General features: G+C 36.9%; 1 protein-coding gene across 30 annotated transcripts in view; it reads left to right on the top strand.

The window, feature by feature from the left end:
• The window catches only part of KIAA1217 (KIAA1217 ortholog), a 450,644-nt gene that overhangs the window by 374,581 nt on the left and 62,864 nt on the right, over positions 1-13,199 (top strand). For 2 of the 30 annotated variants that reach the window (XM_087892803.1, XM_034402547.3), the window contains exon 1: positions 12-226. The exons of the other annotated variants lie outside the window; for them this stretch is intronic. The gene's annotated coding sequence lies outside the window, so the exon portion shown is untranslated. Of the gene's footprint in view, positions 1-11; positions 227-13,199 lie in introns of those variants that run through there. 30 annotated transcript variants of the gene reach the window in all.

Here is a 13,199-nt window from a genome sequence, read left to right as displayed (position 1 = left end):
GAACACAGAAAGGAAAAATATCTTCCAACTTTGTGCAGCGATAGCAAAAGTTTCTCAGTCATTCAGAGGAAGTTGCTCCCTTAACAGATTTTGTTATTTTTTTGGCTAAAACTCTTCTGCTAGCAGGACTTAAGCATGATACTGTAGTTCAGGTTTTGGCAGATATTGAAGAACATAATTTAGATGCAAGACTTCTAAATAAAAGGCACTGACTAGAAGATGTAAGGTAAGAAGCTTCAGCAATTGAGAGACTAAAATTTGCAGAGTAAAGGATTTATAGATAAAAAATAAATTAAAAATGCTATGGGGAAAGCAAAACATTAATTTTATTTAGAAGTAAAATGAAATATTGTTTCTCAGATTCAAAAACTGTCAGAATATATACCGGTAATCTCTTCTCATTCTCCGAAGTTGTTCATATGAAGGTATTATTTTTGGAATTAAGTTTATTAAGTAAAGCATTAAGTGAGATCTGAAATGGAAAATAATAAATAATGGGTAGATTGTTAATTATTTGCAATTAACAATTATATCAGTCAAAAAGTTCTGGTTTTCTCAAAAGTAGCTATTTGAAACAAAACAGTAATCTTAAATTAATAAAATGAAGAAGCAGTGAACTTTTTGGAGTATAATCTACAGATTTCTCAGTGGTGTCTTTTTTAAATAATTTATTAATCTTAATATAATCAGGATATAAAATGCAAAAGAAAATGAAAATAGTGGGAAAATGGCAGGAGTGAAGGGAAGAGAAGGAAGGTAGGTTAAAGGGGGAAAAAGAAAGAAAAACATTGACTTTAGACTCGTAAGTAAAATAAAATTGTAACATACAGCCTCAACTTTTTACATTTACATATTTAATATGTATTAGCCATTTCTATAATAACGAACTCAGCAAAACACAGAGTCAAAGTTTCATTTTCTCAGTGGTATTTTTTTAATGGATGAAGAAACAACCAAAAAAGGAGAAATTCTATTTTTTTATTTCTCACATTGCTATGCTGCTCTTAATAGGTTTCGTGAGTAGATGAAAACAAAATAAGAAATTTAAATTTTCTACCATATCAGTGTGGAAAGAAACATAAATTCTGCTTATGTTGGGCTTTTGAATTTGACTAATAATTCCTTTTGTAACCATGGTTATAATAAAGGGTCAAAATCTTTTTCAGATTTAACAAAATAGTAACAACTATTGCATGTGCCACTCCAAAATGAAAAAAGATAAAATTGAAAAAAAGATTCTCTATTCATCCTCTGCAAATATGTAGATTTTTTTACTTTCTTAATGTTGTTTAAAAAAAAAAAATTGGAATCAATGGGTGCCATCTAGTGGCTTGGTCGGTGTCATTGCATCTATGGATGCTGTATTGCTACTCCTGCTAAGTAAGGGGCAAGGGTAAATTTACAGATAGTAGAAGTTTTTGGATATTAGCAGCCAATTCTATTAATAACAGTGAGATGAAATCCATGTTATGACACTGCACCATATAGGAAGCTAATTTTTTTTAGAGCAGTATCATAAAACGTATGAAGAATGGTTACAGAAATTGGGTATGTCTAGTTTAATGAAAAGAAGGACTGGGGTGATAAGATAGTAGTGTTCCAATATCTAAGAGGCTGCCACAAAGAAGAGGGGGTCAACTCCAACCTATTATCCAAAACATCTGAAGGTAGGACAAGAAGCAGTGGATGGAAACATGTCAAGGACAGAAGGAATCTAGAATAAGAAGAAATTTCTTCACAGTTAGAACTATTAATCAGTGCCTCTAAAAACTATGGGTGCTCCAACACTAGAAGTTTTTAAGAAGAGATTGGACAACCACTTGTCTGAAATGTGAGCAGGGGGTTGGACTAGAAGACCTCCAATGTCCTTTCTGAACTCTGTTAATCTGTTATTTGTTGACCTGTTTTTTTTTACTGGAGAACTCCAGGATTTTTTACTTCCAGATCTCTTCAAAGTAAGATTTCCTGCTTGAAAAGTTAAGACGAATTGATCTTCTTCGTTTAGGCAATTAAAGTGTAATCTTGAGGGTTTTATTTTTCAGTTGCTTTCATTAGATGTAAATTATTCACAGAACAGAGTTACATTGTTATAAGATGCAAGCGAAAAAAGGTAGTGTAAAATGGTTGTGTACTAAGGTCAGCATTCAATAGATGAAATCCTTTGGAGAACACTAGAAAATTCTTTCTTCAGGAATGTGGCAATCTGGTTGTTCAGGTGATCCAGAAATAAGCCAAATCTGGAAGCCATACTTATTGCCAGAAAGTATTGGTCCATCCAGATCAGCACATTCCCTAAAAAAAAAACAGAAAGAAGAAAAGAAGAAAGGTGTTGGTTATTACCTTTAAAGCCCTACATGGCTCAGGGCCAGGTTATCTTCGAGACAGCTTTCTGCCGCATAGCTCCCAGCGACCGGTAAGATCCCACAGAGTTGGTCTCCTCCGGGTCCCGTCAGCTAAACAATGTCGGCTGGTGGGCCCGCAGGGGAGGGCCTTCTCTGTGGCTGCCCCAGATTTCTGGAACCAGTTACCTCCTGAGGTCCGGACCATCCCCATCCTATTGGCCTTCCGAAAAGCGGTGAAGACCTGGCTTTTCCAGCAGGCCTGGGGCTGTTGATCTCGCTCTTGTGATCTGGCGAGATCCCACCATGAATGGTGTGAATGAGTTTTTAATGTTTTTAATGTTTTTTTAATTTTTCAATGTCTTTTTATAATGATTTTTTAAATGTATTGTGAGCCGCCCTGATTCTTTGGAGAGAGGCAGCATATAAATTTAATTAATTAAATTAAATTAAATTAAACATGTCGCGCATAGGCTATCAGCAGTTTAAAAAGCCCTTTTAATTCAATATATCTTGTTTCAGGGAAATTCAGAAAAGTACACAAACAATCTGAGGGGAATCTCCATGAACCCAACAATGTATTTGTTGAACTGATTTCCTGGCACTATGCATTTGTTCCTTGTGGAGAGAGCCCCCTTTCTCCTTAGAAACAAAGAGAAGCAGAGAAATGGCAGAACATTCATGACATGTACACATATTGGTATATGTGGTAGAAACTGTTACACTTGCAAATGTATTCAAATACAACCAGGAGAGCATTTTCTTTCCTTTCTCCGTGCAGGAAATGTATTTGAATATATAAATCAACAGAATATGAAAATGATAGTGTGTAATGGTTCAGTTGTTTTCTTAATAATTATGCCATCACCTTAAAATTTCCTATTTTTCCAAGATTTATCCTGTAAGGTAAGTTTAGATCCTGGATTTAAATATCTTCCCAGATCCTTCTTTAACAATGAAACCTATTATTTCTCTCTCTTCAAAATGTAGTCCTACAGCTTTGAATTAGATATGTTGTCTAATGTTGTCATTCATGTTGTCTTGTATTCTTGTATAGACAGCACCAGTAGAGGCTTAACCAATTTCGTTGTATACATGATGTACAATGACAATAAAGGCTTTGAACTTTAGACTTTCTCATACTGATTTAACTAAGCGGAACATTATGTTGATACTATCATAGTCCACACACAGAATCCCTACTCCAGGGGTATCAAACTTGTGTCATCACGCGATGTATCACGACTTTTTCCCCCTTTACTAAACCGGGCATGGGCATGGCCAGCGTGTGACTCATCTGGCCTGTGGGCTGTGAGTTTGACAGCCCTGCCCTACTCCATTAAAAAAAAGCACATATAGAAATGCTGCAACTATTCAGCTGTGGAGAAATAGATTAATTACATGTCCCCCAAATGGGCATTTCTTTATAGTTAATATATTTGAGATTTGGTCTAGCAATAAAAATTATTTTGCAAGAGAGGACCCTTTTTTCTTTTTTAAGTTAAGGCCTGCTTATCAATACAGAACTGCTTTTGATGCGTGTGTATGGAATAAAATAAAGATTTGTGTCATTCTTTTCAGATGAAGGGTCATTGTACTTTTTGTGGATATTATTTCTAATTAGAAAAAATACTATAGATGAATTACCTTCATCATATTAAATATTCATACAAAGCCACGTTCAGGAACCATGAGTAGATTAACTGTTTAAGGCCTTGATTTCCTGTGTTCACAACTTATCTCGGTCAAAACCCTGATATTATCATGATTCGTGTGCGATATGCATGGAGTCACTGCAAAACAAATAATCTTGATTTGCCTCCATACTCCAGATTAGAAGTGTTTGATTTTCCTATTAAAATTTGAAAATGATCTAGATTCTAGGGTTTGGTATCCATGATAATTCTGGAATAAAACTAGACCAAACAGAGGAGGAAAGAACAGGTAAGCCAGAGAGCATCTCAAAGATCAAATCATAGTTTGGCTTTAAAATCTCAAGTAGAAAATGGAAGTCCCAATCAAAGTCTTAAAATATTCACCTGCTACCAACTAGGAAGTTAGCATTATTTACTTTAACTGTCAGTATCTTTCAGATTTCTTTTTTTTCCCTTTGTGCCTCATAACTGGAGCTATTAGTAGTAAACCTCATTCAAACTATGTGTTTTGTAGCTGAGTTGCCTTTCTCAAAGGAGATTTTCTAAGCAAAGATGTAAAGATATAAATAATACTAATCTCTACCTGTAGTTGTTTTCTCAGTCTGTGGTTATTTACAAACATTGTGCTGACCGTAAACCATAGTTTATAGCCACCGTGATGGAATTCATACCTCATGCTAAGCTTTGAACTATGCTTATTAATCCCCATTGGTTTACAAATCATCGTGGATCAATGCATTGTCCTGTCCTAGTTGTCAGAATTGAAGAGCCCAGAATAAAAGAATCACCTGTCTTTCTCAAGGGTGTAGATGAATTCCTCAATTTACAACCAAAATTCAGACCAGAATTTCCATTGCTAAGCAAGGAGGTTTACATGACTCCCAACTAATTTTATGATCTTTTTTGCCATCGTTATTTAAGCGCATCACTCCAATCATTAAGGAAATTCGGCTTCCCCCATGGACTTTGCTTGTCGGAAACTGGCTGGGAAGATCATAAATCGTGACCTGACCTCAGGATGCTGCAACCATCATAAATAGAGACTGGTTGCCAAGTGTCCAAATTTTGATTATGTGACCATGGGGATGCCTCAACAATCCTAAGTGCAAGGACCAGTTGTAAGTCCCTTTTTTCAGTACGATTGCAACTTCAAATGGTTGCTAAGTGAATGGTTGGAACTTGAGGACTAGCTGTATGTCTGTCATAGGTATAAACCATGGGTAGCCCTGGACTATTTATTTTCTTTTAGTGAAGTGAAGACTGTGGGGGAGGGCAAAATGGGAATGAACGTCAGGGTTCTTATTTTAATTATAAAATCTGACTGTGGCTAAATAAAAGGTCAAAAAAAGTTGGGTGCAAGTTTTCATTTTTCTATTTGTTTCACAGTAACCCATTCCATATTTTTATAATACAAAATGCTTGATAATGCCATTCCATACTGAAATGCTTGTGTTTCTCCGTGTTCTTGTTTTAATAAACGGCAAGCTGCTTTATAGCTTGATTTGGCTTTGGCAAAGTATGGAGCCAAGTATGCAAGAACAACTAACTCACCCCCATCCCAAATGCTGAGTTAGTACATTGGAGTGCCAGACAAGCATGGATTTATTTTGATTTGCAAGATCAGTTACTAATGTGATTTTCTTTCCCTCTCATTTCTTTTTCTAAAAAAAGAAATCAGAAGTCTGATGTGCTGTCTCTTTGGGCCTGAAAAAAAAGTTAATATTTTTCATAACTGCATATTTTGGAAAAGGTTCCTCTGAGATCTTTAGCCAAGAGGATGGATTGTGGTTACTATTTTATAAAATCATGGGACTTAGAGGTTGAAGATCATCAGCTCTCCCAACAGTTTGTTTCAGGCAATGAAGAAAAAACAGCGGGGATAAAAAACAACTTGTTTATGAAGGAACTCTTTGATCAGAGTTCATAAGGTGGGAAAATATACTAATAAAACAGGGATGGGTACTATTTACCTTTACTACCAGTTTGTAGTGGGGCCTCGCGCAAGCGCAGAAGTTTCTGCGCATGCACAGAAGCGTTTTGATGACATCGTGGTCGGTGGGTGGAGCCTCCCGCCGGTTTTACTTCCGCTTCTATAGAACCGGTGAGAACCGGGGGCAACCCACCACTGTAATAAAAGAAAGAGGTTTTGTTATATAATCATCCAATTTATTTTCTACCCCATTCCTTTTCTCAGTTAGATTTCAAAGCATCCAATCCTGATCTCTCTGAAAATACCTGATCCAAACACTTACTAACCCACCCCAACCATGCTTAACATTAAATTTTGTATGTTTTAATACTAGCTTCTCATGCTAACATTCACATATGCAGATTACAGCATCTAGCAATCCTAGATATTTATGTCTCTTTTTTTAAAGACACAAGCTAAATTGTTTATAGAGTTTTACTTGTAAGTAGGGAACCCTCATAACATCAACCTGCATATGAAAATCTGCAGGAGATGGATCTCTTTTAAAAAAACTTTTGCTTGTTGGGTGCCTTGAAATGAGTACTTTTGGGTATCACTCCCACACTACAAAACACATTCCTTTGGAAATTGTTTTTGAACCCATACTCTCTTTTTAGAAAGACATGCCACTGGAAAATCTCTATAAACTGAGAAAACTAAGGGAAAATATTATTCTGATTATTGAAACACGAATAGACATTTGCCACGTAATTACTATTAAGGAATTTTGACAAAGTACCAAGATTTTTTCATGACAAGATCAGATTTGTTACCCTTAAAATATAGGGTAGCTGGACATAAATACAGTGATATCTGAGAAGGAAACAGTGCTGCCAGTGCCAATGTGCCAGTAGATACATACAGTAACCACCACGTTTCTTCCTATTTAAAATTTTCATTTTTAAAAATGCTGATGATGTTAAAAAGAAGATGTCATACTGTGAAGCAGCAGCAGTAACTCTTTCCCAATAATGCCTTTGATTGCCAAATACATCCAATCAGTTTTCATAGAGAATAAAAATGAACGGTTGATTAGAGAACAGCGTTTTGTGTGGAATGATATCTACCTGTCCGGAAAAAGAAAAAGATAAGCAGGCTAGTCGGAACCATTATGAAGTAGAGGGAGCAAGAGAAAGCAGTCACTAAATTGGTTATTCCTCCCATGGCTATTATGGTACATTGTGAAGGGGGGGGTCGTATAGTAACTATTTAAAAACACCCTCAATGTACTATCAGATTTTCAAATATACCCGCTAGGCTAAAAAGATTCGGGATCCCAGTATTGTCATTTTTAAAAGTTGAAAAGAAGAAATACTGATGGTAGAAGCATGTGTACTACTTCTTAAACTAATGAAATTAAAGTTTTGGTTAACATTCACTTTTGTAAAAAAAAAAAAAAAAAAAGCCACCCAAAAGAGTCACAAAGATGGGTCATTTGTTGGCATCTGAACGGCAAAACTCAAACTCCCATTTTATATATTGTTCTGGACACCTGTCTGCACAAAAGGTGAAATAGATGGAAAATTCTTTAGTGGCAGACCTTATTTTACAATTTTTTTCTGGGGAGGTTTGCCGCCTCTGGTTATTAAGTTTGAGAAAATAAATAGAAATGAATCAGTCTTTTTCTCTTTTTAATCTTTATCATAATTCATATAAAAATTATTTTGGAATATATATTTATACAAATTTCTATAAATATCAATATTTTTATACAAAGAATATATTTTGTGGTTTTCACAATATTGAACAACAGAGTCTGTGCAGAACCTATGACTTCAGTTATGTACATAAACTCTGTAGTTCATACCTTTTGATTAAACTTTGTAGGTAACAGAACGATCCATCACATTTTTCTATTTTCCTCATTCATTTTTATCCATTTATTTTGCAGAAACTGAGGTGTTATTGAATCAAGATAGTTTTTGATAATACTAGTAGCGAAAAAGTTGGATAAATTTACAGAACATATTTTTCATAGTAAAAGTCAAGAGAAATATATCTTGACTTTCATTATGTGTTCCTTATTTATTTATTTTATTTAAATAATTTAGATGCATTTATTTATTTATAACACTTTTGAGCTACCCATTCATTGTAATTCCTGCCTGGTATAAAAATGGGTTTAAATGATGAATTGTAGTCTATCAATTTAACCATATTAAAACTACTGGATTTCTGCAAAGTTTTACTTCTTATCTTCAGAAGGTGCTTTATGTGGTTCCTGTGTACAGTGTACAACCCTTTAGTAACAACCCTTCTTTTGGGGATTGTACAGCTGTAGTAGCAACAATCTAGTTCTAGGGAACATGTATCTGATTTAGGGTGTTTAGATGGATACTGTGTTTGTGCCCTAAAAGTGTGTTCAGACCAGGGGTGAAATGCTCCCGGTTTGGACCGGATCGCCCGATCCGGTAGCGATGGAGGCAGGTGATTTGGAGAACCGGTAGCAAAAATCCCTGCATGCCCCCCCCCATGCCCAGCTGAGCCGCGCGATCATCAGAGGCTTTTTTTTAATTTTTAAAAGCATTTTTTCTACAACCTCTTCGGCCAAAAAAATGCTTTTAAAAGTAAAAAAAAAAGGCTGTGATGTTCGCGCGGCTCAGCTAGGATCGTCAGAGGTTTTTAAAAGCATTTTTTCTACAACCTCTTCGACCAAAGAGGTTGTAGAAAAAATGTTTTTAAAAGCCTCTGACATCCCAGCTGAGTTGCTTGATCGACAGAGACTTTTTTTCTTTTAAAAGCGTCTGACAATCCCAGCTGAGTTGGCTGAATGGCAGAGGCTTTTTTCTTTTAAAAACATTTTTTCTATAACCTCCTCGGCCAAAGAGGTTGTTAAAAAAAATGCTTTTAAAAGCCTCTGCCGACCTGGCAACTCAGCTGGGATCGTCAGAGGCTTTTAAAAGCATTATTTTTACAACATCTTTGGCCTAAGAGGTTGTAGAAAAAATGGTTTTAAAAGTAAAAAAAAAAAAAAAGTTGGCCACGCCCACCCAGTCACATTACACACCCAGTCACATTACACACCAAGCTATGCCCACAAAACCGGTAGTAACAAATTTTAGATTTCACCACTGGTTCAGACTCAACCTTGGAGTACTGCATAGCCTTAAAAACTAACAGGAATAATAAAGCAGTGCAAAGATCTAAAGTATCCTGAAGAACATTGTCCCTCTAATCATTGCTGAAGAACATCTTCCATTCTTTGTTAACGGCCGTGGAAGCTAGCGTTATTGCGAGTTGAAGTTCAGAAGCAACTGAAAGACCAAATGTCAGGGGCTACCAATTGTAATGCATTGAGTGCTGCCTTCCCCAAAAGTCCTGATATCATCCTTAAGCTCTAGATAGTTATACAGTGGGGCAAAAAAGTATTTAGTCAGCCACCAATTGTGCAAGTTCTCCCACTTAAAAAGATGAGAGAGGCCTGTAATTGTCATCATAGGTAGACCTCAACTATGAGAGACAAAATGAGAAAACAAATCCAGACAATCACATTGTCTGATTTGGAAATAATTTATTTGCAAATTATGGTGGAAAATAAGTATTTGGTCAATATCAAAAGTTCATCTCAATACTTTATTATATATCCTTTGTTGGCAATGACAGAGGTCAAATGTTTTCTATAAGTCTTTACAAGGTTGGACACACTGTTGCTGGTATGTTGGCCCATTCCTCCATGCAGATCTCCTCTAGAGCAGTGATGTTTTGGGGCTGTCGCTGGGCAACACGGACTTTCAACTCCCTCCAAAGGTTTTCTATGGGGTTGAGATCTGGAGGCCTAGGACCTTGAAATGCTTCTTACGAAGCCACTCCTTCGTTGCCCGGGTGGTGTGTTTGAGATCATTGTCATGCTGAAAGACCCAGCCACGTTTCAACTTCAATGCCCTTGCTGATGGAAGGAGGTTTGCACTCAAAATCTCACGATACATGGCCCCATTCATTCTTTCCTGTACACGGATCAATCGTCCTGGTCCCTTTGCAGCCCCAAAGCATGATGTTTCCACTCCCATGCTTCACAGTAGGTATGGTGTTCTTTGGCTGCAACTCAGCATTCTCTCTCCTCCAAACACGACGAATTGTGTTTCTACCAAACAGTTCTACTTTGGTTTCATCTGACCATATGACATTCTCCCAATCCTCTTCTGGATCATCCAAATGCTCTCTAGCAAACTTCAGACGGGCCCAGACATGTACTGACTTAAGCAGGGGGACATGTCTGGCACTGTAGGATCTGAGTCCCTAGCGGCGTAGTGCGTTACTGATGGTAGCCTTTGTTACGTTGGTCCCAGTTCTCTGCAGGTCATTCATTAGGTCCCCCCGTGTGGTTCTGGGATTTTTGCTCACCGTTCTTGTGATCATTTTGACCCCACGGGATGAGATCTTGCGTGGAGCCCCAGATCGAGGGAAATTATCAGTGGTCTTGTATGTTTTCCATTTTCTAATTATTGCTCCACAGTTGATTTCTTCACACCAAGCTGCTTGCCTGTTGCAGATTCAGTCTTCCCAGCGTGGTGCAGGTCTACAATTTTTTTCTGGTGTCCTTCGACAGCTCATTCGTCTTCACCATAGTGGAGTTTGGAGTATGACTGTTTGAAGTTGTGGACAGGTGTCTTTTATACTGATAACAAGTTCAAACAGGTGCCATTAATACAGGTAATGAGTGGAGGGCAGAGGAGCTTCTTAAAGAAGAAGTTACAGGTCTGTGAGAACCAGAAATCTTGCTTGTTTATAGGTGACCAAATACTTATTTTCCACCATAATTTGCAAATAAATTATTTCCAAATCAGACAATGTGATTGTCTGGATTTGTTTTCTCATTTTGTCTCTCATAGTTGAGGTCTACCTATGATGACAATTACAGGCCTCTCTCATCTTTTTAAGTGGGAGAACTTGCACAATTGGTGGCTGACTAAATACTTTTTTGTCCCACTGTATGTGGAAGGAGATTTTCATTTAGATAAAATGGTCTGCAAATCTATAGGACATTAAATATAAAATCCCCAGGAAATAATTCTGGATGTGAGCCTGTGGGGATTGCACCAGATGAGAACCATCTTTCGTATGCAAGACATAAATCTGTAGCACACCATTTCAGTGAAAGACCATAATTTAAAATACCAGCTCGTAAAATCTCAAAAAGTTCAGCCATGCAATCTCTGCAATTAATTAAGCCACTGAGAACATTCAGTAATCTAAGGCTTAGCCCACACACCAAAAATAACACAGTCCAGCTAAAAACAAATTTGGAACAAGTGGCTCTCCAAAGTCATTTTGAAAAGCCAGAATGCTTATTAGGTCAGTTGTACTTCTCTGGAGGAGGCGAGTGGGGGGGGGGGAGAGAGAGTTCTACTTTTTGACTTCAAGAAGTTGATCTTATGAGCTCTCAGCAGTATGCAACTCAAGTGATGTTGAAACATACAGAAAAGCTCTTGATAACATAATGTAAAGAACAAATAGGAGACTGAAGAGGTGGCAAACATGGCATAGAGAGAGGGTGGAGCCCACCAATTCAGTTGAATATGGATGGTGGTGGTGGATGTTGCCTTTGGAGTGCCAGGAGTTTTGTTGTGGGGTGTTGTTGTTGTTTTTACTTCTTATGTTCTTAATTTTTTTTTTCTGTGAGCCACCCAGGATTATAAACACAACATGAACAGTTACATAAGTCTTATAAATAAATAAATAAATAATTTTAAATAGCAGCCAAAAGCCTGGGTAAAAAGAAATTATAAGTCTCAGTTTACCAGAGCAGAGTATACCAAAGAGGGGTGCCCCAAAGACTTTATTAGTGGGGAGACCTGATCTCAGATTTCAAGAGTCATTTGGTCTCTTATGAGTCCTTAATGCCTGAGATACTTGCAAAGTCCTTAGCTGAAGGCAAGACTTATATTTTGCACACAGAAAGTGTCCATTTTTATAATTAGAAGACTGCAGGCATGTTGTTATACAGCAGTGAAAGTACACATGAAGAAATTAAATTTTGATTCCTGGCTTGAGTATGTTAAGTGAAAGCAGCATTCCTTGATTGCATCTTTAGCAACATTGGCCTGATCTTGTGAATAAATCATGGTTGCCAAGAAAGACTAAGGATCGCTTTTTAGCTTTTGGTTCAAAATGCTAAGAAATTATTCTTGAAAAGAGAATTGTGACATATTGGACACCAACAAAATTTGCCAAGAAAACTTCATGGGTGTATCCATTAAGTCTCCAGGAGTCAAACATGAGAGAGACTTTACTATAAGAATTCAAAGCAACATAACTGAAGTCACTCCTCATTTTTATTCTCCTAAAATTTTCTGAGATAGGTTAACCTGAAAGAAACTGTTTCATAAACTTCATGGTCAAAACAGGGATATTCAGTCTCAATCCAGTCCAGCTGCATTGTTCAGACCACACAGGGTTGGCTGTATGTCACCAAGTATAATTTAGTTGGCTGATAGACATTTGAAAATAATAGTGTCAGTAATTCCAAGCTGCTTCTGTACTTAGAATGGGAAAAGCAGTCCAACTTTCTTTATCTTCTGGCTGTCTTGGTCCAGCTCTGATGAAGACCATCTACATGGAGAGAACAGAATGACCTACTATCCAGATAATTTGCTGTAGCAGTTCCAAATTGACAATAACCTTCTGATTCGTTTTGGTTTCTCTCTCATCTTGCCAAAAGGGAACTGTTTCAGAAAAACTAAAAGTAGACACTTGGATGAAGCAGTAATTTCTGCCTGTCCCCAGAGATCTCTTCAACCTTTCAGATATTTAAAAAAGAAAGAAAATCGAAATACAACCAGCAACAGCTTTGATGTGCTTGTTTTAAGGCAACTAACGGCTAGTAGGCTGAAAAGATTTACATCCAGCAGTGTAGATTAGACAAAAGGGGATATTGTCAATTTGGAAATATAATTACATAACTGTGACTTTTTAAAGAAACTTGAAGTATGCATGTATATGTGTAATACAGTAAATGTTCATATTGACCATCCAATTTTGTGTGGTTAGAACGGCAAGTAAAGTTTGTTGTGCTTGCATTATCTTCTCAATTATCTTTGAAAACTGAAGAAAAATAAATGGCAACATTTTAAGATAGTTGTTCAAACATACATAAATATTGCCTTCACTTTTTCTTGGTGAAACAAAAAAATGAAGCCCTCCAAGAAAATAAAAATAGATGCAAAATGAATGCAGGCAAGGATGACCCAACCCTGCCACTTGCTTGGCCAGCCAGGGGTAGAATTATGCAGCCTGGTG

This window comes from Pantherophis guttatus, chromosome 4 (assembly GCF_059756535.1).
Source record: "Pantherophis guttatus breed Tessera chromosome 4, ASM5975653v1, whole genome shotgun sequence".
NCBI lineage: Eukaryota > Metazoa > Chordata > Lepidosauria > Squamata > Colubridae > Pantherophis > Pantherophis guttatus.
This window is presented reverse-complemented; position numbering and strand designations above follow the sequence as displayed.